This window comes from Bubalus bubalis, chromosome 11, assembly GCF_019923935.1.
Source record: "Bubalus bubalis isolate 160015118507 breed Murrah chromosome 11, NDDB_SH_1, whole genome shotgun sequence".
In the NCBI taxonomy this organism is placed as follows: Eukaryota; Metazoa; Chordata; class Mammalia; order Artiodactyla; family Bovidae; genus Bubalus; species Bubalus bubalis.
In genome coordinates, this window is record NC_059167.1 from 95,580,588 (window position 1) to 95,602,917 (window position 22,330).

General features: G+C 39.1%; 1 long non-coding RNA gene across 4 annotated transcripts in view; it reads right to left on the reverse strand.

The window, feature by feature from the left end:
* Positions 1-1,814: 1,814 nt before the first annotated feature.
* Positions 1,815-22,330, reverse strand: part of LOC112587937 — a 70,195-nt gene continuing 49,679 nt past the window's right edge. For 2 of the 4 annotated variants that reach the window (XR_006543081.2, XR_003112479.3), the window contains 2 exons: positions 2,762-2,880; positions 1,815-2,157 (listed from right to left, as the gene is read on the reverse strand). This is a non-coding gene — a long non-coding RNA (uncharacterized LOC112587937). Of the gene's footprint in view, positions 2,158-2,761; positions 2,881-10,926; positions 11,218-16,617; positions 16,907-22,330 lie in introns of those variants that run through there. The other 2 variants (XR_006543080.2, XR_003112478.3) reach the window with 2 other exon arrangements.

Below are 22,330 nucleotides of genomic sequence, written 5' to 3' on the forward strand. Positions count from 1 at the left end.
TCTAGCGCTCTATTCCCTCCCTCTTGAGCACAATGTTATCAAAGAAAATCATATTTCTTTAAGTGAAAGTGAAGTCACTCCATCATGTCTGACTCTTTGTGACCCCATGGACTGTAGCCTGTCAGGCTCCTCTGTCCATTGGATTCCCAAGCAAGAATAATGGAGTGGGTTGCCATCTCCTTCTCCGGGGATCTTCCCAACCCAGGGAATCAAACCTGGGTCTCCCGCACTGCAGGCAGACTCTACCATCTGAGCCACCAGGGACTCCATATTTCTTTAAATATGTTGTATTATTCAGATCACTTGTTAGCACAGGCTGATTTTCTCTGCTCTTCCATTTCCTGCCAGTTAATAACTTTATTTTCTTTTTTTTTATTTTTAAACTTTACATAATTGTATTAGTTTTGCCAAATATCAAAATGAATCCGCCACAGGTATACACGTGTTCCCCATCCTGAACCCTCCTCCCTGCTCCCTCCCCACACCATCCCTCTGGGTCGTCCCAGTGCACCAGCCCCAAGCATCCAGTATCGTGCATCAAACCTGGACTGGCAACTCGTTTCATACATGATATTTTACATGTTTCAATGCCATTCTCCCAAATCTTCCCACCCTCTCCCTCTCCCACAGAGTTCATAAGACTGTTCTATACATCAGTGTCTCTTTTGCTGTCTCGTACACAGGGTTATTGTTACCATCTTTCTAAATTCCATATATATGCGTTAGTATACTGTATTGGTGTTTTTCTTTCTGGCTTACTTCACTCTGTATAATAGGCTCCAGTTTCATCCACCTCATTTTAAAGCCAGAAACAGAAGTGGAATTACCAGGGGCAGAGGGCAGAGGGCAAAGGTCAAGCAGAAGAGAAAGGTAGGCTCAGAAAGTGACAAGGACACAGGGAATAAAAAAGGACTCAGAGGAGGTGATTGATATAAGTGGAGAAGGTGGGAGTTGCAAGAAAAAAGGGGAAACAAAGGGATGGAATAAGCAGAGACGACACAGAACAGGGTGAGGAGCTAGCACAATGGGAGATTCCCCTGCAAAAGGAAGACCTCAGAGCAGTTGTTAGACAGGAAATGCAAATGTTCCAAGCTCCATCCTTCTTCTGAGAAAGTCTGTGGATTTCAAAGGTTCCAGGAATTAAGTGAGGAACACTGATTTATGAACGTCAAGTCTTATGAAAATGTCTCTTAATCATGAATTATCTTTGCACAAAAAGAGGTTTTGGTTTTTATCCGTTTTTTTTAAGTTTTAAATTTTCATAAAAATAAAAATACAGTGTTTAAAGAACCTGATAGAACTTGAGCCAAACACCAATTTGAGAGACTGTTGTGGCAGAAGGCCAGGAAGAGGTGTTCACAGAAGTGTCACCTAAAGAAGGCTCTGGAGTGCTGGACAGAGAACACAGCACACCCTGACATCTCAGTGAAAACAGACTGGTGGTGCTGCCTGCCTGACTTATCGCTTAAACAAAGCAGGAGCGTTAAGAACAGTGATGACAGAGACAAAGGCAGGGAAGAGAAGCACACACAGAAAATGAGTATTATTTTCTCTAAGGATTTACCGAAGTCTCCAAAAAACGTGGTCACTAATGCCCACAGTCATAGGCCAAAAAGGACTCTGCTTCAGATATTCTGGTACTCAAACTCCCAGGGAGGGAAAAAAAGGTCAAGTCACATTTAAGTTTCAACTCTTCTTGGACCAGCCATGAAAAACAACAACAACAAAAAATTATAACAGATTGGCAGCTATCTAAATGTGAAATTCTGCTTTCTTTACCAGTGAGAGTGAGCAAATGCTATTATAACTACAGCTTGTTTAAAAGCCTTTATTTGAGAGTGCCTTGCAATAAACAAGAGAAATCTGCAGCCCAGGGCACTGAGCCAGAGCTTGTATGCTGTACTATCTAATTGCAACCAAAAGCGAGACTGGGAGACGCAGGACTGTTTGTCCACCAGCCACCCCTGCAGCCACACCAGCACTTGGTTTGGCCGTGGAGCAGGGAACACGCACTACGAGTAGATACCCACAAGGCACTGCTCCAAGGAGGTGTGCTAGGGCTCCAGAGTAAACTGCCCGAGAGCCCCGCGTAGAGTCTGGAGGGACCTGGCTTGAACTCTGACTCTGCAACTTAGAGCTTTGTGATTCCAGAGGAAGCTGGAAGACAGAGAAGACGGTAATAAGTAAGAAATAATGTTACGTGCCTCCTAGGTCTATTGTAAGGGTAAAATGAAGAAATGTGTAAGATACTTAGAAGAATGCCTGCAAACCCCTCCAAAAAAAAATGTCAAACGCTATTAGCATTAGCAGCAGCAATAGCAACACCAGTATCACTAGCGGCTTGATAATCTCTGTATTAAAAGATTTCTATATTATTGTAAGGCTTAGAAGGGGCAATTTAATTAGAAACAAAGGGAGTTTGGTAGGATGGGATCTTAAGCTGTACTTGTGTAGTAAGAAAATTAATATGTGTGTGTGTGTGTCTCTGTGTGTGTGTGTGTTAGTCACTCAGTCGTGTCCAACTCTTTGCGACCCCATGGATTGTAGCCCACCAGGCTCCTCTGTCCATGGGATTCTTCAGGCAAGAATACTGGAGTGGGTTGCCGTCTCCTCCAGAAAAAATTAACAATGCATATTTCTTTGGAATGGTTTAGCAGGGAGACAAACCGCTCTAGGCACTACCACCTAGCATTATTATTTTGCTTTGTCCTTGTAATCACCACGCTGACTACTACAATGTTTAATACCCGAAGAAACATACCTGGGTGCCATGTCTGGAGAGAGATGGCTCCTGAGGATTGATGCTTGACATCAAAGCCCTCCATCGTCAGTGGTGGAACACAGGGAAAGAGAACTCAAAGGAAATAATCAGGCACTGAGCTGCACAAAAAGTACAGAAAAATCACAGACATACACACAAGTGCATTTGTGTACATTTGTGTACATATACATTACAACAAACCCTCTGGAGTCCTGGGAACTTTCTATAAGATATCTTATTAATTCTCTGAATAGTTCTGTGATCCAAGGATTCTTAGCCCCATCTTTAGAGAGCCAGTCTTCCTGGCTTTGCTACTTATTAGTCATTTGACCTCAGCAAGTCATGTACCCACTTTCTGCCTGTTTCTTCATATTTAAAATGGGGACAGTAATTTACCTATCTTGTAGTGTCCTTATTGAGGATTCAATGAGTTAAGGAATGTAAAGCATCCAAATAGTGTCTGGCACATAACAAATGCTATACAAGTTGAGGTGAATATTATTTTAATAGCTAAGTCGACACAGAGAAATTGCAGAATGTCCCAGCAGTGCAAAACATTAGACATCCCTAGACTCTAATTAGGGCTTCCCAGGTAGCTTAGTGGTAAAGAATCTGCCTGCCAAGCAGGAGATCTGTGTTCCATCCCTGGGTCAGGAAGATCCCCTGTAGAAGGAAAAGGCAACCCACTCCATTATTCTTGCCTGGAAAATCCCATGGACAGAGGAGCCTGGAGGGTTATAGTCCATGGGGTCGCAAAAGAGTAGGACATGACTCAGGGACTAGACAACAACAAAGACAGAATCTAATTAGGGTTGGGGGTGCAGGGGTGATAGGATGATGAGGGGAATATTTACTTGGTAAATCCCTATAATTTTCTTTGTCACAAAGAGCCACGCTTTGGAACAATGAGCACTAAATTTCTTGTTATGTGTCACATCTCTAGGATAAACAAGCCCTGTAAAACCTTCACATGTTGAGTCACAAATGCATTACGGGCACTCAAAATAGCCTCTCTTCTATTGTTTCCTTGTTTTTGTTGCCTTGAATTTCAAGTATTATTTAGCATCTTAAATGTCACAAAGGTTTTTATTATTATCACTAATTGTGCTGTGAAGATCTAATACTGTTTGCACACTAGAATGAAGTATGTTGTTATTGAGTTCTATAGAGTTTTTTTTACAATGTGTTTTAAATTCATTATTTAGGTAAGTCTGCAACATACTCCGGAGAAGGCAATGGCACCCCACTCCAGTACTCTTGCCTGGAAAATCCCACGGGTGGAGGAACCTGGCAGGCTACAGTCCATGGGGTCGCTACGAGTCGGACACGACTGAGCCACTTCACTTTCACTTTTCACTTTCATGCATTGGAGAAGGAAATGGCAACCCACTCCAGTGTTCTTGCCTGGAGAATCCCAGGGACAGGGGAGCCTGGTGGGCTGCCATCCATAAGGTCGCACAGAGTCAGACACGACTGAAGCGACTTAGCAGCAGCAACATACTCAACAAGCACACCTCAACCCAGTTTTACATTGTGAAATAAGAATAAGCAAGTCCATCAACCCTATGAACAGTCAGAAAAGGCAGGGCTTCCTTGAATGTTTATATTAAACCATTATTCTAGAACGTAAGGATGTGGCTTCTGTAGGATATTATTTAGCCATATAAAAACAAAGTATATTATTTATTATTAGAGTTAAAATAGTCTCTTATTATGCACAGTTTGAGATCAATAACATAAAAGCAATTACAGTGCAATCAAGCAAAATGGCATTGTTGGCAGGTTCCACTTATCATTCCAAAATTACCACATTAACAAAAGTCAAGCATTTATTAGGCTACTGAAAGCCAATCAGACAGTCCATTCGCATGGCCCCTTTGGTGTTTCTAAAGTTGTGCTCACACCTGTGGAGCATGATTAAGTCAGAGTGTTATTTTTCTGTTTGCCCTCCCCAATAAAATGCCCCAAGATTGGAGTTAATCTTTCCAAGTTTAGCAGAACCCAAATGCACTTTTGTTGAGCCCCAGATTTTATTAATTTCTTTATTAATCAGAATTTTTATTTTCTTGCATCTTCAATTATTGGAGTGGCAGGTAAACAACAGCATTGTGAAAATGCCTTGAATAGAATTTCAGACAATGCTCAGCTCTAGTGAATGCTATTTCCCAGTTAACAAACCAGAAATATACCTGAAACAATTCAGTCTGCTGAAATTTTTTCTAAAATAATATTATGTACTTTCAAAATTTAATACATTTACTAATAAAAATAATACCTCACACTATGTAGTACTTACCATGGGCCAGTCACTATGCTTTACACATATTAACTCATTTACTGTTCAAAGTAAACAAGGAGGAAGCTACTACTTTCCTCTTCATTTTACAGAGAAAATGACTAATTTCCTCAGATTAGTTGACTTACCCAAGATGAAATGAATGGTAAGTCTAAGGGAGGATTTGGACCCAGCACTCTGGCTCCACTCATTTAGGCATTACAGTATATGGTATGGCCAGTGTAGGGTTTATGTTTATGTTTAATAGCTCTAAATGATTTATTATCTTATATTATGTCAAGACCACTAATTATGGACATGAATTCTCATTGCTATTGTGGTTCAATTGCTCAGATGTGTCCAACTCTTTGCAATCCCACGGACTGCAGCATGCCAGGCCTCCCTGTCCTTCACCATCTCCCGGAACTTGCTCAAGTTCATGTCCATCGAGTCGGTGATGCCATCCAACCATATCATCCTCTGTGGTCCCCTTCTCCTCCTGCCTTCAATCTTTCCCAGCATCAGGGTCTTTTCCAATGAGTCAGTTCTTCACATCAGGTGGCCAAAGTACTGGAATTTTAGCTTCAGCATCAGTCCTTCCAAAGAATATTCAGGACTGATTTCCTTTAGGATGGACTGATTGGATCTCCCTGCAGTCCAAGGCACTCTCAAGAGTCTTCACCTACACCACAGTTCAAAAGCATCAATTCTTCAGTGCTCAGCCTTCTTTATGGTCCAACTCTCACCTCCATGCATGACTAATGGAAAAACCATAGCTTTGACTATACCTTTATTGGCAAAGTAATATCTCTGCTTTTTAATTTTTTAATTCTGGTGGTGAAAGAATTCTCACTGAGAACCTGTATGCTGGGGAAGGGGAGGAAGTGGTTTAGGGCTTGAACTAAGTTAATCTGGGGGTTTAAAAATTGTTGAAGCTTTCTCTCTGAAATAATACCAATCCATATTGATTGGGGAAAATAATAAAAATATAAAAAAGAAAGAATTACCCATTTTCCTGCCATTATAGCATTTTAAAGGATATTTTATCAGTCTTTCTATGTATTACATAGATGTATTTAAAGAAATTAAAGGAAGTAGATTCTCAAAAAGAGACAGACCTTTTCTCCTCTGCAAAATGGGTATAAGACTTGAACTTACACGCAGTGAAGGATAGGCAGATGTTTCAGGTACAATATAAGTATGATGCTTGGCATTTAGCAAGCCCTCAACAGATGTTGTAGACAGTTATTAGTATCAGCAATACATAACACTGTCAGTTTGCCTTCCACCCAAATCTAGATTGTGTTTTCTCACTTTATTGAATATTCTTCAAAAACATTTTAAAATGTTCATTAGAGATTTAATTGGTCCTTCCTTTTTTTTTTTACATTTTAAGTATGCTGCAATGAACGTCCTCATAAATAACTCCTTTGTGATTGTCTGCTTTTTTTTCCTTAGTAAAGATTCCAAAAGTGAAATGGCTGTTTCCAACATAAACACAAATATTTTGAGACTTTTAATGCATATTCCCAAACTTATGTCTAGAAAGGGTATGTCACAACAATATTATCTTGGGTATGAGAACACAGGACTCTGTGGGATTAAAGTACTAGGATTATTTCTAATATTTGCCAATTTAGTTAAGAAATGGTGACTCATTTTAACTGGATTTATCTTATACTAATGCAATTGAATTTTTTATATGTATGCTAAGCACTTGTATTTCTTTTGTGAAATTGCTTTGCATGGCCTTTGCCCTCATTTCCACTGGGACTTTACTGTCTTTCTCATTGTTTCCTAAGAGTGCTTTTCATTTCCACTTATTGATTCATATATTCAACAAGTATTTATTATTGGCACCTACTGTAAGCCAGTTTTATAACTCTTTCACAGATTATGACATATTTTGCTTTCATTACTTTCATGTTTTGTACATAGTGATTTTAACAGATAATTTTAATTTTGAGGTAGCTAGAATATACTAATATTCTCCTCTGGTTTCTGACTTTGGTACTAAATTATATATTCATCTACGTCTTTCTAAGTTTCTTAATGACTTTATTTTTCATATTTCTATATTTTAACTACCTGGAATTTACTTCACGGTAATTAAGTAGGAATCTAACATAATCATTTTTATTTCTAAATTAGCTGTTGTTTGAAACCTATGAGCTTTATTTCTCTCAAATACTTATATCAAATATGGTATTTTTCTGGTTTGCAGTTCTCTTCTTTGAATCCACCTATACCTTCTCATTCCAGAGAGAATGAGCAGATATTTATAGATGTTTTAATTATTGTATTTTTTAAATTATATTTTGATATCTGGTTTTTCCCCAATTATATTGTTTTTTCCTAGAAACTACTCTTTCAGAGAAACTTAAGAATAATTTTGTTTGAATATAAAAATAATCAAATTTGGGTCTTAATTGGAATTGACTTCAAGAGGTATAAATTAATTTGGGAAGAATGTGTATCTTTTTGGGAAAACTGTATAATTTTTATTCTTCCCAACACTAACCATGATGTCTCTTTATTTATTCAGATCTTTCTCTTACTATTAATAAATTTAATAAATACTCTTATATTGGTCCTACACATTTCTTATTAAGATTTTTACAAGTTATTTATTTGGTGTTTTTGTCCTATCATGAAAGAAATTTTCCCTTTGTAATTTCTAACTGGTTGTTTGCAGCATATAACAAAACAATCTTATTTTTATATTTATTTTTAGACTAGTAACCATAAGTAGTGTTTCCCTTATTTGGGGAGGTTTTCTAGGTAAATAGTATTGTTATTTTCAAATAAAAATAATTTGTATTTTTCTCTTCCAGTATCTGTATTTCTTAACTCTTTTTCTCATATAATTGTAGTAAGAACTTCCCAGAAAAAAAACAGTGGTAGTATCAGGAATTCTTGTCTTGTTCTTATTAATAGCAATCCCTTCACTGCTTCAGTATCAGGCATGATAGTAGATTTGGATTTAAAAAAAAAAAAAAAGCTTCTTTCCATTTCTTATTCATTATAAACATTTTAAAGCCAGAAGTTGGAGTTGAATTGTATTAAATGCCTTGTTTTCTCTATCTGGAACCTTTTTTTTTTCCCCCTTTGGCCTCTGATGACATACTGCATGAATGGATTTCCTAATATTAAACAGTCCTTTCAATTCTGAAATAAACCCATCTAAACTTGGCATATTATTTTCACATTATGCTACTGAATCAATTTACTTATTTTTCCCCCACATTTTAAAATCTATATTTATATGAAGCTATCCTGTCATTTTTTTCTGCTATATCCACCAGATTTTGACATTAGGCTTATGCTAAACATGTTTAAATAAATGGAAAAGATTTCCATCTTTTCTATGCTCTACCATAAGATGAACAGAAGAAAAGTAACTGTCCTCTAGATGTTTAATAGAACTTGATAACAATATTTATGTACATGTGACCTTCCATTTTCTTAAAATGTAGCATTTTATTTTTAAATTCCTCTCTCAATGCCTATGTAGTAAAATCTTTGTGTCACATCTTTCTCCCTCAGAAGTCTGTAACAGTTACTCCTTTATCTTTAGGCATTTGGTAGTAGAGAAACCGTGGGGCTTTTCCTTCCTAGTAGATAACTTTTTATAAATAGGTGTAGATTTTCTCTCGGAGAAGGCAATGGCACCCTGCTCCAGTACTCTTGCCTGGAAAATCCCATGGATGGAGGAGCCTGGTGGGCTGCAGGCCATGGGGTCGCGAAGAGTTGGACACGACTGAGAGACTTCCCTTTCACTTTTCACTTTCATGCATTGGAGAAGGAAATGGCAACCCACTCCAGTGTTCTTGCCTGGAGAATCCCAGGGACGGGGGAGCTTGGTGGGTGTCTATGGGGTCGCACAGAGTCGGACACGACTGAAGCGACTTAGCAGCAGCAGCAGCATACATTTTTCTCTAATCTTTGAAAGTCAAAATATTTGCCAGGCTCTGTCTAGGGGTTGATCTTATTTAATTTTACCAGAACTTGTTGACCTCTTAATCTGAAAACAATTAATGTTTAATGTTTGTTCAGCTCCAGAAAGTTTTTTAATCTATTTCCTGGTTATTTCTCTTCCTACACCTACTCTGTTCTCTTTTTCTGAGATTCTTGTTCAGTCTTTCATTACTTATCTTTAAAATTTTTTCACATCATTTCATCTCTTTATTCCTCTGAATCCTGGATGAATTCCAGAGGTTATCATTTACTTCACAAATTGAATTTTCTGCAACCCCAAACCTGATCTTAATTTAGGCTTTAACCATGACAATCAGTCATTTTTCTTCTGTTCTCTTTTTTCCGACCTCAGATTGTTCTTTGTGACCACCTTGTTTACTTCTGTAGACTCAGTAAACTCTTCTCTATCATGTGAAGATCATAAATTTAAAACTTGAACTTTCCCCCTGTATTTTGAACAGTAACTGCAGTTCATAAGAAGGCACTTGCTTTGGCTCTACAGCATAGCTCCGTCTTTTAAAACAGCAATATCTTTTTACATGTCAGATGGATTTTTCCTGTTTGCTCATCCTTAAAGAGGTATCTACTTGTTCAGTTGTGGAGGCGAGAAGGAGTCTGTCAAAGATTACTTGGATCTTCATCCAGATCTCTCAGGCCCAGATAAAAAGTGAAGCGTAAGGTTGGGATTTTCCATTCAGAGTGTAAATACTGAACCGCCTGGGTCACTAAGCCAGAGTCTAAGCCAGAGGCAGTCACAGCAGGAAGAACAGTGCTTAGGCTGGCGCTAAGCTCTGTGTTTCCTGAGCAGCCGGGAATTAGCTGCAGCAATACCCTGAGTCCTTGTTTGGCATGTTTCTCCTCACGAGGAGCCAGATGAGACCTTTGTCGGGGACAGATGTCTGTGTTCAGCGCACACCGGGAACAAAATCGCTCCTGGCCCCACTCAGTGTGGCGTGTCCCAGGGGCACAGGCCCCACTTGTCACCCGCTGCCAGACCACCAGGCCAGGCGTCCTCCTAAATAAGAGAAGGAGAGGAAGTTCTGCTGAGAACTGTGTGCCTCGACTCCCCGGGCTCCAAGTGGAGAGCCATGATTCACCTTAGTCCAGCCTTCATTTCAGTCTCATCTGCGCGACAACAGACTGACTTCCTGGCAAACTGGGCCACCCTTTCGTATCTTCCATGATCAGTTTTTAGTATTTCTATTGGACTGTCTTGTAGGTGTGTAAGTGGAAATCTATAGAACCTGTGGTCTTCTTGCCTGTGCTCCACTTGTTTCTTACCCAGGGATCCCTTATTTCTTTTCTAACCTGCACTGAGGAAAGTGCTATTGTACCTTGCTAATGGGGAATGGGGAGAAAGCCATGACAATTTTATTTACAGACAAGGGGGAAATTACCTTCTTTACTTAAGGAAACTAGCCATACTCTTAGTATGGTGATCTTCACAAGTTATTTTTTTCTTCCTTCTTTTCTTGATTGAACGAAGCAACACAGAAAAACTAAGATAAAAGAATGTCATGTGAACTGCACAGACTTTTCTAATTTGCTAAACTTGCTAAAGATTAAAATTTAATTCATTTCTTCAGCCTAAGCCAGTAAAAAATATTTCCTTTGGCTGAGACAACAAGTAACCACTGCTGAAACTACACAATCTGGTTTTTTATAGAATTCATGGTGAGTTAAAATGAAACATTATTAAAGTAGTCCAAGAACAAAATTGTTAAGAGGTGTGAAAGATTAAGGAGGAACATACCCAAACGTGTTTGGCATTTCTTTCTAATTAAAACTTGCAAGAAAACAAATGCTTGCCTGGCTGCTCCTTTTTAGGTTTGTCTTAATAAAATACTGTCTCAGGTAAATAAAGAAGGAAAACTCAGAATTCTGAGAGAAATCTCTCAAGCAAAACCTGTACCTTGCAATTCATGCCATGAACCAGAGAAGGCTTGTCACGGGAACGCTGTCAACAGCTGTGGCCGTGCAGTAGTATTGGGAAACCAGTCTGGTGAGCAGGTCCCGGGAGCAGAAAGGTGCTGGCTTCCAGTCTGCCTTCCCTTTGATGCTGGCACCACCCAGCCCTGGGCTCTGTGTCCTCACCTCCAGTTCCCTTCTCAGCCCTCAGCAGCATGACTCTCAATTCACAGCACAACAGCTTTTTACTGATGGGCTCGGTGAAGAGAAGGTTTTTAAGTGAGTCTTGCTAAGCAAACTGCTTCAGTAGTTCTATTCCAGGAAGAAGTATTTCCTGGTCTGACTGTTTAACACAGAGATTCCCTCCCTCCAGTCTTCGCCCCTCTCTGACCCACTTCACATACAGTAGACAAAATGCTCCCTTCAGAGAACAAATGTGTTCTAATATGAACACTCCTGGTTTTGTTTTTAAATACTGTCACAAATGGCAGAGAAAAAAAATCAGTCCCTGATGAGTTTCATATTCAAGTGTTTTATGAATTGATTCCCATCACATCACTCCTAGGGGAACTTTCCAGACCCTGCTGGTACATGCTAGTTAATTCTCGCTGGTCCTTCAGAGTGTGATTTCTTACCCCTCTCAACAGCTGGTTATGCCAGGTTTGAACCCCTGGCAGCCTGTAGAGGAGGTGGATGGGTTCTTGCGGAAATAGTTTATAATTAGCCCTAAATAATATAACTTTGAACTCTAGTGCATGCCACTAGGCTGGGTGGGACTCCAACAGTGTGGACTGAGACTTCACGGGAGACCACAGAGCCAAATTCCCCAGGGACGTCCACCCACATGGCCCTCAGCCTTACTTCAAGGTCCCAGTTTTCCAGCCAAGAAAGGTCAATGTAACGGATCTGTCTTGGCTGTCAATTTCCATCTTTTGGGGAAACTTGATTCTAACTATCCAGCCTGGAATCCAACTGTCACCTGTGTCAGCTTTCACTGAAGGAGCTCAGACCAGCTACACAGTAGGTTCTGTTTGGTAAATAAATAAGTGAATGGCACTCAACAAGCAGTGGTTTGGAAAACCAGAGATGTCATTACAAAACTCAGTTTTTCATTATTTCTAAACAAAGCAGAGAATATCAGAATCAATTTTTCTAGAAAGTCCTCTTGTCCTTTATTTTCTCTTATTATCTGATAAACATAATCACAAATTATTAACCATAATGTGTTTTTTATATTGCTTCTCGTGTCTTTGGTAAAATAAGAAACTGTAAATAGGATGTTTAGAATATTACATTAAAATTGTTTTAGAATAATTCAAATTATTGTGAATTCAAACTTACATTATTTCCGAGAAGGCAACGTCACCCCACTCCAGTACTCTTGCCTGGAAAATCCCACGGACAGAGGAGCCTGGTAGGCTGCAGTCCATAGGGTCACTAAGGGTTGGACACGACTGAGCGACTTCACTTTCACTTTTCACTTTCATGCATTGGAGAAGGAAATGGCAACCCACTCCAGTGTTCTTGCCTGGAGAATACCAGGGATGGGGGAGCCTGGTGGGCTGCCGTCTATGGGGTCGCACAGAGTCGGACACGACTGAAGTGACTTAGCAGCAGCAGCAGCATCAACTGCTTTCTCTATGTAATGGGCAGAAAGTTGAGTATGTCCAAATTTATATTAGCCATGTATTGAAAATTGAAAGCCATGTATTGAAAATTAATATATTTTTAAAGATTCTCTAGTAAGCAAATTGAATCGGCAGAATAAATCAACACAGAAATGTAATTAGGGGTTCTGGAAAACAATAGGAAAAAGTGACACTCAGCTCAGAAAGATATCTGGGCACAAAATCTTGTTTGGCAAATGAGCTATTTCACTATCAGAATATGAGTCTTTAAAAATATCTCAGGCACTAATGTCACCAAGTGAGTCAGAACAAAATAGTTGAGCAAAACCTCAAAATGTGAAGCCATGACATGGCATAAAAACCCTTCCGAACCAGAGCAGTTGAAGGTAAAGGACAAGTTAAAAAAGCCACAGGTAAGGGAAAATGGTCCCAGAATCTCATAAATGTTCTATATAGATAATCAGATTATTTGCAAATAAAAAGACATTTACCTCTACATTTCCAGTATTAAAAGCAAAGGCAATCAATACTCAAAAATCATGACTTTCCAGTTTTATAGTTTTTTGTTCTCTATGCCCTTAAGATATCTGTTGTTCAAAATGGCTTAAAGATTTAAATATAAGACATGACATCATAAAACTCCTAGAAGAGAACGTAGGCAAAATATTCTTTAACATAAATTGTACCAATGTTTTCTTAGGTCAGTCTCTCTCAAGGCAGTAAAAATGGAAGGAAAAATATAGAAACAGGGTCTAATTAAACTTACAAGCTCTTGTACAGTAAAGCAAGCCATTAAAAAAAAAAGACAACCTATGCAAAGGGAGAAAATATTTGAATGATGCAACTGAAAAGGGCTTAATTGCCAAACTATACAAACAGTTCATACAACTCAGTAACAAAAACAACCAACCTAATCAAAACTGGGCAGAAGACCGAAATAGATCTTTCCTCAAAGAAAACATACAGAAAGCCAACAAATGCAAGAAAAGATGTTCAGCATTGCTAATTATTAGAGAAATGCAAATCAAAACTACAATGAGGTACTACCTCACACTGGTCAGAATGGCCATTATCAAAACTTACAAATAAAAAATGCTAGAGAGGGTGTAAAGAAAAGCGACCCCTCCTACACTGTTGGTAGGAATGTAAATTGGTGCAACCACTATAGAAAGCAGTATGAAGGTTTCTCAAAAAACTAAACATACAGTTTCCATACGATTCTGCAGTCACACTCCTGGGCATATGTCTAGACAAAACTATAATTCAAAGAGATACATGCATCCCGGTTCTCACTGCAGCACTGTTTACAATAGCCAAGACATAGAACCAACTTAAGTGTCCATCAACAGACAAATAAAGATGTGGTCGATATGTATGTACAACAGAATATTACTCAGCCATAAGAAAGGATGAAATCATGCCATTTATAGCAACATGGATGAACCTAGAGATTGTCATACTGAGTGAAGTCAGTTGGAAAATCAAATACCATAAGATATTAGTTATATGTGGAATCTAAAATATGACTTTTATAGAACTTTTCCACAAAACAGAAACAGACTCACAGACATAGATAACAGACTTGTGATCATCAAGGGAGATGGTGGTCAGGGGAAGGATGGATTGGGAGTTTGAGGTCAGCAGATAAAAAATACATTAGAATGGATACATAGTATGGATAAATAAGGTCCCTCTGTATAGCACAGGATTATATTCAATATTCTGTGGTAAACCATAGTGGAAAATAATATGGAAAAGAATGTATACATGTACAATTAAATCACTTTGCTGTATAGTAGATATTAATACAACACTGTAAATCAACTATACATCAATACAGTATTTTAAAAAGTTTACATCTGTTTTGTCTCTGTTGTGAAAATGCTACTTAATGTTGTTCCACCATGCATCTCTACCCAACTTCAAGTTCATTAATATTACACTGGTAGCTTGAAATCACCCATGTTGGGAGTATCTCTATCGCAGAAGTTGATGAACAGTATAAGTTGGAGTTTTTTCTTTGTTCAAAGACCTGGTTGGTAAACACTTACCATCACACCCTGGCAACATTCTTCACCGATCTCCCCTCATCTCCATGTTTAACACCCTAGAAGCTCTCCAAACCCATCCTTCCAGGGTTTTATGGAGGACTCATTAGATAGGCATGATTGATTAAATCATTGGTCACTGGTGATTGAATTCAATTGCCAGCCTCTATCCCCTCCCAGGAGATAGGGCAGGGGGACAACTGAAAGTTCCAACCCTCTAATCCCATGACTGACTCCCCTGCCCATCAGCTCCCATACTTAGGTGTGGGTCCAAAAGCTACCTCATTAACGTAAACACAGTTTTTGTGGAAAGGGGCTTATAGTGACTAGCAAGACCCCATTTCACCTTTATGGCTCTGAAGTGATTTCAGAAAGTGAGGACAAGAGACCAAATGTTATGACAAAAGATGCTCCTATTGCTCTTATTTTTCAGGAAATTCTGAGCATTTTGGGGATCTATGAGCCAGAAATCATGGGCTAAGGCCAAATTTATATTTCTTATAAACCACATCACACTTTTACAACCTAGCCTGAAGTGGAAGTGCCTACACCAGTTATTTTATTTTTAAATATAGTCTTATGAGAATAGTATGGGCTTTTTGATTCAGATAGATACAAATTTAAAACTTGGGCTCAAAGTGTTTATAGTAATTCAAAACTACACTTACTAGCAGAATATACTTCAGCTAGCAGCTAATATATAAAATATTATCTAGTTGGTAAAAACCATTTAAGATACCTCACTGAAGCATCCTTTATATCAAATGGTCACATTGTATACTTTAAATATATTCCAAGTTTAGTCATCAGTTACACCTCAATAAAGCTGAAAAAAGTCAACTTTGAAAGATTAAGAAAAAAGATATTCCACAGAAGAAGAATGAACTCCTGTGAGAAAACAATTTCTGCTGAAATTTCCTGGGTCATTTTGCATAGCTAGAATTGAAGCTAGTGACTCAACCAAAACTGAATACCAATCTGTGTGACACCCTGGGATTTAACAATTAAATTCTGACTAGTGTTAGGTAGTCATGGTAACAAATCGGTCATTTTGTTCTCAGAAATGAAAAGTAATGGTCCACTCCAAAAGTTGATTTCATATTATCGATTAAAAAAATAAGAAGCTGCAGTTTCAAAGCCTATCTTTAAAAGCCTAATAAAAACATGTCTTTTGTGTTTATTAAAATGAATACATTCCAGAAAGTGTCTTCTTTTTTGGCATATGTATATCATAAAGCAACAGAAAATCAACTTGCCTCAAAGGTGAAAAGCATGATCACATCAATCATCGGAGTGGACAGTGCTTAAATATATTTATAAAACCCATCTTTTGATTCAGAGCATATAATTCAGTAAATCATTCTGCAACAGAAAGAAGTACTTAATAATCATTTTGGCCTCCTCCTAACATATGATTTTATCTATTAAATCTGCTTAATAAAAATCTGCAGTCAATAGAGAAACAGCAAATGTTCTACTCAGAGTAGTGATCTCTGAAGTTCTTCTTAGGACAGGGCTCAACTTCCATTCACTGGTAAGTTTTTTGAATACCTACTGTGTGTCAGACTCTGTTAGAACTGGGGGTACAGCCATGCGTAAGAATGTTGTGGCCTCTGTCCCTTAAAAATATACAACGTTCCAGAAAGACAGACATTACTATGGTGACAAATGCCACAAAGAAGTACAGAGAACTGCAATAGTGTTACAACAAAGGCTAACCTAATCTGGAAGCTCCCGTCCAGGAAATGAAGTTTAACCAAGGCCTGAGGATACCCTGAGGTTAACAGACTCCTGTGAGCATAGAACACTCAAGGCAGCAGAAACAGTCAAAAAGGAGAAAAAGCAATTCAAGCTAACTTCTTGGTTCCATTCTTGCTCATCTTCAGCTATCCTAAACAGTTTGATGATCTAAATTTATTGCATTCATCTTTTCATGGAATATCCCTGAATTGGATTTCTTTTTCATTTAAACTTGCCGCATCTACTAAATCAGTTCTATTCAAATCACAGTCCACTTACCTGAGCATCTGCTTGTAGGAAATGCATGTTCTTGATCTACACCTGTTTTAGTAGCCTAGGGCTGCTGAAACAGTTTACAGTAAAGCAACAAAAGTTTATTCTCTTATAGTTCTAAGGGTCAGAAGTTGGAAACAGAGCTGTCAGCTAGCCTGTGAGTCCTTCCAAGTTCTAGGGAAGAATCACTTTGCCTCCTCCAGCTTCTAGTGGCTCCAGGTGTTCCTTGGCTTGTGGCCACAAAACTCTAACCTCCGCCTTCACATGGCTGTCTCCCCTCTGTGCCTTTTCCTCTTTTGTGTATCTCTTATAAAGACCCTTATCTCTACAGATTTAGGGCCCACCCTCATAATCCAGGATGACTAAATAAGGTCATATTCACAGATTCTGTGAGACAGAATGTGAAATATCATTTTGGAGACCACCATTCAGTCAACTACACTATCCAGTAAATCAAAATCTCTGGGTACAGGGCTTAGAGATTTGCAGTTTAACAAATTCTTCAGGTGTTTCTCATAACACTAAAGTTCGAGAATCACTGGACCAAATCCTTCCCACTCAGTTGGATTCTATTAGCTTCCCCTAGATAACTCTTTCCTGCTATTGATCTCAGAAAAAGATCTTTACAGAAGCATGAAACGTTTGTTCTACCTTATTCAATGCTGACATATTCAAATAGTTATTTTCAAAGAAAAAAAGAATTAATCTTTTCTCACAAATAAAAGAGCACTTATGTATAGCTTGATGGAATTGTCATAATATTAGGGCAGACCACTTGTACATAGGGCATTCCTTATGTGGCAAAGAATATGGAAATCAAATGAGGATTTTCAAGAAAAAACAGTGTTAAACAGCATCACTATGTCAAGGATATTAAACCTCTTTAAATATTAGAAACATAAAATTTTATTCCTTTTGAAAACTATTACCCATCATTTCTGGAAATTATGATAAAATAATAAAAACTCTAGTTTCTAAGGGTTTTATATTTTTACAAAAGGAGAAGAAAGAAAGAAGGTACACTATGTCCTAATCCCATTAGCCTTTACAATTTTGCTCTTATTCCAAGGTCAATTCTGTTACCCATTTTATAAATGAACCAGGTCTAAGGGCTAGTTATATGCTAAGAATTTACAGTGGTCTTGAAGTGTCAAATGAAAATCTTTTCAAATTTTCTTCATCTTTACAAGCTCTTAAAGCTTCTTAAAGCAATAGAAGCTTTTTAAAAAAAGATTCTTAAAGTGTTAGTACTGATCTTGTGATATGGTTAAATTCTATTGTTTACATTTTTCATGTAGAAAAACTCATTTTTCCTAGGACAGATGGATAAATAAATAGATATAGAGATCTAAAACCAGCAGGTCAGATTGAAAAATCTAGTCCAAGTCTTTTACAGACACTCAGAAACACACAGTAGAAACAGACACACATGCACGCCCCCATAAAGAGGAAAACTTGTTGGAAAATACAACTGTGCGTGTGCGCTCAATCGTGTCCGACTCTTTGCGACCCCATGGACTGTGGGACCTCCAGGCTCCTCTGTCCATGGAATTCTCCAGGCAAGGATACTGGAGTGGGGTGCCATTCCCTTCTCCAGGAGATCTTCCCAAGCCAGGGATAGAACCCACCTCTCCTGCATTAGCAGGAGGATTCTTTACCACTGAGCCACTGGGAAGTGATGAAAAATACAACAGTGGTCTATAAAGGTATCATTTAATTGCTCAGGAATTTTTTGTCCATGCACACCATGGATAAATATTCCCTTTCTATTGAGTACATACGTGAGCATATGACCATGCTTGTTTTCTGTGTCCCTCCCTTTGATTACAACATGCTCTCCTGAGACTCATTCACAACCATCTGCTCTTTCATTTACCTCACTGAAGTCATTTGGGACTTACCCAAGGGCTTCCCTGATAGCTCAGTTAGTAAAGAATCTGCCTGCAATGCAGGATACCCTGGTTTGATTCCTGGGTTGGGAAGATCCACTAGAGAAGGCATAGGCTACCCACTCCAGTATTCTTGGGCTTCTCTTGTGGCTCAGTTGGTAAAGAATCCACCTGCAATGCAGGAGACCTGGGTTTGATCCCTGGGTTGGGAAGATCCCCTGAAGAAGGGAAAGGCTACCCACTCCAGTATTCTGGCCTAGAGAATTCCCTGGACTGTATAGTCCATGGGGTCGCAAAGAGTCAGACACGACTGAGCGACTTTCACTTTCAATAGGGAGAACCCACTTTAATACACTCAGCTATCTCTCCAGACTCCTTTCTAAATTATTCATTCAACAGCTATTTATTGGGCATCTACTTTGTGCCAGACACTGTGGATACAGATGTGAATAGGGAAGTTCTACCTGTGCGGCACCTTCTTTTATGCTGAGGGGTGGGAGGGCTTGGAGGTGGCATGAGGATGAAGGAGCAAACTGGAGGTCAAGAATATGATACTGTTTCTCTGTTGATGGACTTTGACATTGCTTACATGTCCTGGCCATTGTAAATAGTGCTGCAATGAACACCAGAGTGCCTGTATCTTTTCAAATTGTGGTTTTCTCTGGGTATATGCCCAGGAGTGCGATCTCTGGGTCATGTGCTAATTCTATTTTTACTTGTTTAAGGAACCTCCATACTGTTCTGCAGAGTGGCTGGACCAATTTACATTCCCACCAATAGTACAGGAGGATTCCCTTTTCTTCACACGCTCTCCAGCATTCATTGTTTGTAGGTGTTCTGATGATGGCCATTCTGACCAGTGTGAGGTAGCACCTCACTGTAGTTTTGATTTGCGTTTCTCTAATAATTCGTGATGCTGAGCATCTTCTCATGTGCTGTTTGGTCATCTGTAGGTCTTCTTTGGAGAGGTATCTATTTAGGTCTTCCACCCATTTTTCGAGTGGCTTATTTGTTTTATTATATTTAACTGCATGAGCCGTTTGTATATTTTAGAGATTAATCCCTTGTCAGATAAAGAAGATGTGGTACATATGTACAATGGAATGTTACTCAGCCATAAAAAGAACAAAATAATACCATTTGTAGCAACATGAATGGACCTAGATATTGTCATACTTATTTGAGTGAAGTAAGTCAGACACAGAAAGGCAAGTATGATATCGCCTATATGTGGAATCTAAAAAAATGGAGGGGTACAAATGAACTTATTTACAAAACAGAAGTAGAATCACAGATGTAGAAGTATGGTTACCAGGGGATGTGGGGGGATGATAAATTGGAAGACTGAGACTGACATATACACACTGCTATATATAAATAGATAACTAATAAGAACCTGCTGTATAGCACAGGGAACTCTACTCAATATTGTGCAATGGCCTATTTTGGGAAAGGAATCCTTTAAAAAAAAAGCAGATATATGTATAACAGATTCACTTTGCTGTACATCTGAAACTAATTCAACATTGTAAATCAACTTTAATAAAAATTTTAAAAGAGAATACATTACTGTGATTTTATTCTAGACACTATGTGCCAAAAGTGTGGTATATTTCATCTCATAACCTCACAACAGCCCTATGAAGTTGAACACTTCATATTTCTGCAGATGAGGAAAACCAAACTGAGTAGAATCAAATAATCTGCCCCCAAACAGAAAACTAGTTTCCTGTTTCAAATTGTTTATTCTTAATCATAGCACCAAACTATTCCATCTAGGACAGAAACTTCACCGTCATCCCCACAGCCTCTGCCATCTTAACACAATAGCAGGCTGAGCACACAGGTACAGGTTAACAGGGTACAAACATGTTTGCTCTATTTGTATAACAATTAAATCTGTTTCCCCTGTCTGTACAAAGGGAGGGAACTTAAAACAAGAAGTTCCTGGATTTTCTTGGTCCAGCAGTGATTTTTCACTCAATCAATTCCAACTTGTAATCAAATCATTTACCAAGTTAAACCTTGGCAAACTGAATGTTCAGTCTTCCTCCATCCTTGTCTCTGGGGTACTATCCGAATCCATGCAGAAGCATTGCAACATCAGTAGACTGGATGTCACCTCTCTGAGACTGCATCTCTGCTGATGTCTCCTGGGGGTGTAACTTGTCTGTCCTCTTGAAGTGTTCAGTGCTTCCTCAGACAGAGCTCAGGTTCAGTTCTGCAATCTGCCTTGTTCTTGGCTGAAACTGCAAACAGCATTCTTACTGTGAAGACCTTCTCAACCCTATGGGTTTCCCTGCTAGCTCAGGCAGTAAAGAATCTGCCTGCAATGAAAGAGACCCCAGTTCAATATCTAGGTCAGGAAGATTCCCTGGAGAAGGGAAAAGCAGCCCACTCCAGTATTTTTGCCTGGAGAATTCCATGGACAGAGAAGCCTGGCAGGCTGCAGTCCAAGGGGTCGCAAAGAATCAGACACAACTGAGTGACTAACCCTTTCTTCCTTCCTTCCTATTTCTCAGTCCTGTAAAGTGGCCTTCTGGCAGATGGTTCATCAGCTCTCACTCAGCACTAACTTCTGTGTCCTCATGCTGGGGACCCAGGAATAACTGGATCCCAGGAACCATGGGAAATGTGAGTGTTCTGCCATTTTGTTGAGACAGCATGGACCAAGGGATTTCTCTGGGAGGCTTGCAGTTGTTTCAAACTTTTCCTGAGACTCTCCTCCCTGTGATCTTGAAATGTAAGGAAGATTTGAGAGGGTGGAGACATACGCTTGGGTGTGAAGTCACTACGCTGATTCTAATTTCCTTTGTCCCCTCTCTAACTCTCCCCTCACCTCTAGCTTGGATGTCAATTATTGAGTTTGGGGATTAACAGGCAGAAATATAAACATATTGTTTTGGCTCCTCAAATCCATTTCTGGTCTCTTCTATCTCACAATCACCTCAAACTCAGAATCAAAGAATAAGTCGGCTTTGACCTCAGCTGTGAATTATTCCTACATCAATAGTTCTTCCTGCCACATGATAAAAAGTGGGCAGCTATACAAGGTGGACTTGAAATCAGATCAGATCAGATCAGTCACTCAGTCGTGTCCGATTCTTTGCGACCCCATGAATCGCAGCACGCCAGGCCTCCCTGTCCATCACCAACTCCCGGAGTTCACTCAGACTCACGTCCATCGAGTCAGTGATGCCATCCAGCCATCTCATCCTCTGTCGTCTCCTTCTCCTCTTGCCCCCAATCCCTCTGAGCATCAGAGTCTTTTCCAATGAGTCAACTCTTCGCATGAGGTGGCCAAAGCACTGGAGTTTCTGCTTTAGCATCATTCCTTCCAAAGAAATCCCAGGGCTGATCTCCTTCAGAATGGACTGATTGGATCTCCTTGCAGTCCAAGGGACTCTCAAGAGTCTTCTCCAACACCACAGTTCAAAGGCATCAATTCTTTGGCGCTCAGCCTTCTTCACAGAAATATTATCCTCAAACACTACCAATAAGTGTTTAACAGAACTCTAGCTTTGGCGCGTTTCCTCCTTCAAGTCAGTGTGCATATGCAGACACAAGTGTAAAACCTGAAGTTACGTGCCAGGTGTCCGCTTAGATGCCACATTTTTTTAAATAGCAATATAGACATTTGATTAATAACAAGAGGTGGGATGAGGGACAGAAGCAAAGAGAACATTCATATGGTGCATATTTTGAAACATGGTTAAAGACTGGTGGTGTGTGAAAGCATTTAGAATTATTTGGAATGGAACCGAAGAGTTTCATGATTCTTCACAAGTTTCTACCCTCAGCTGTTTAAAAAAGGCAATATGAAAAGATAT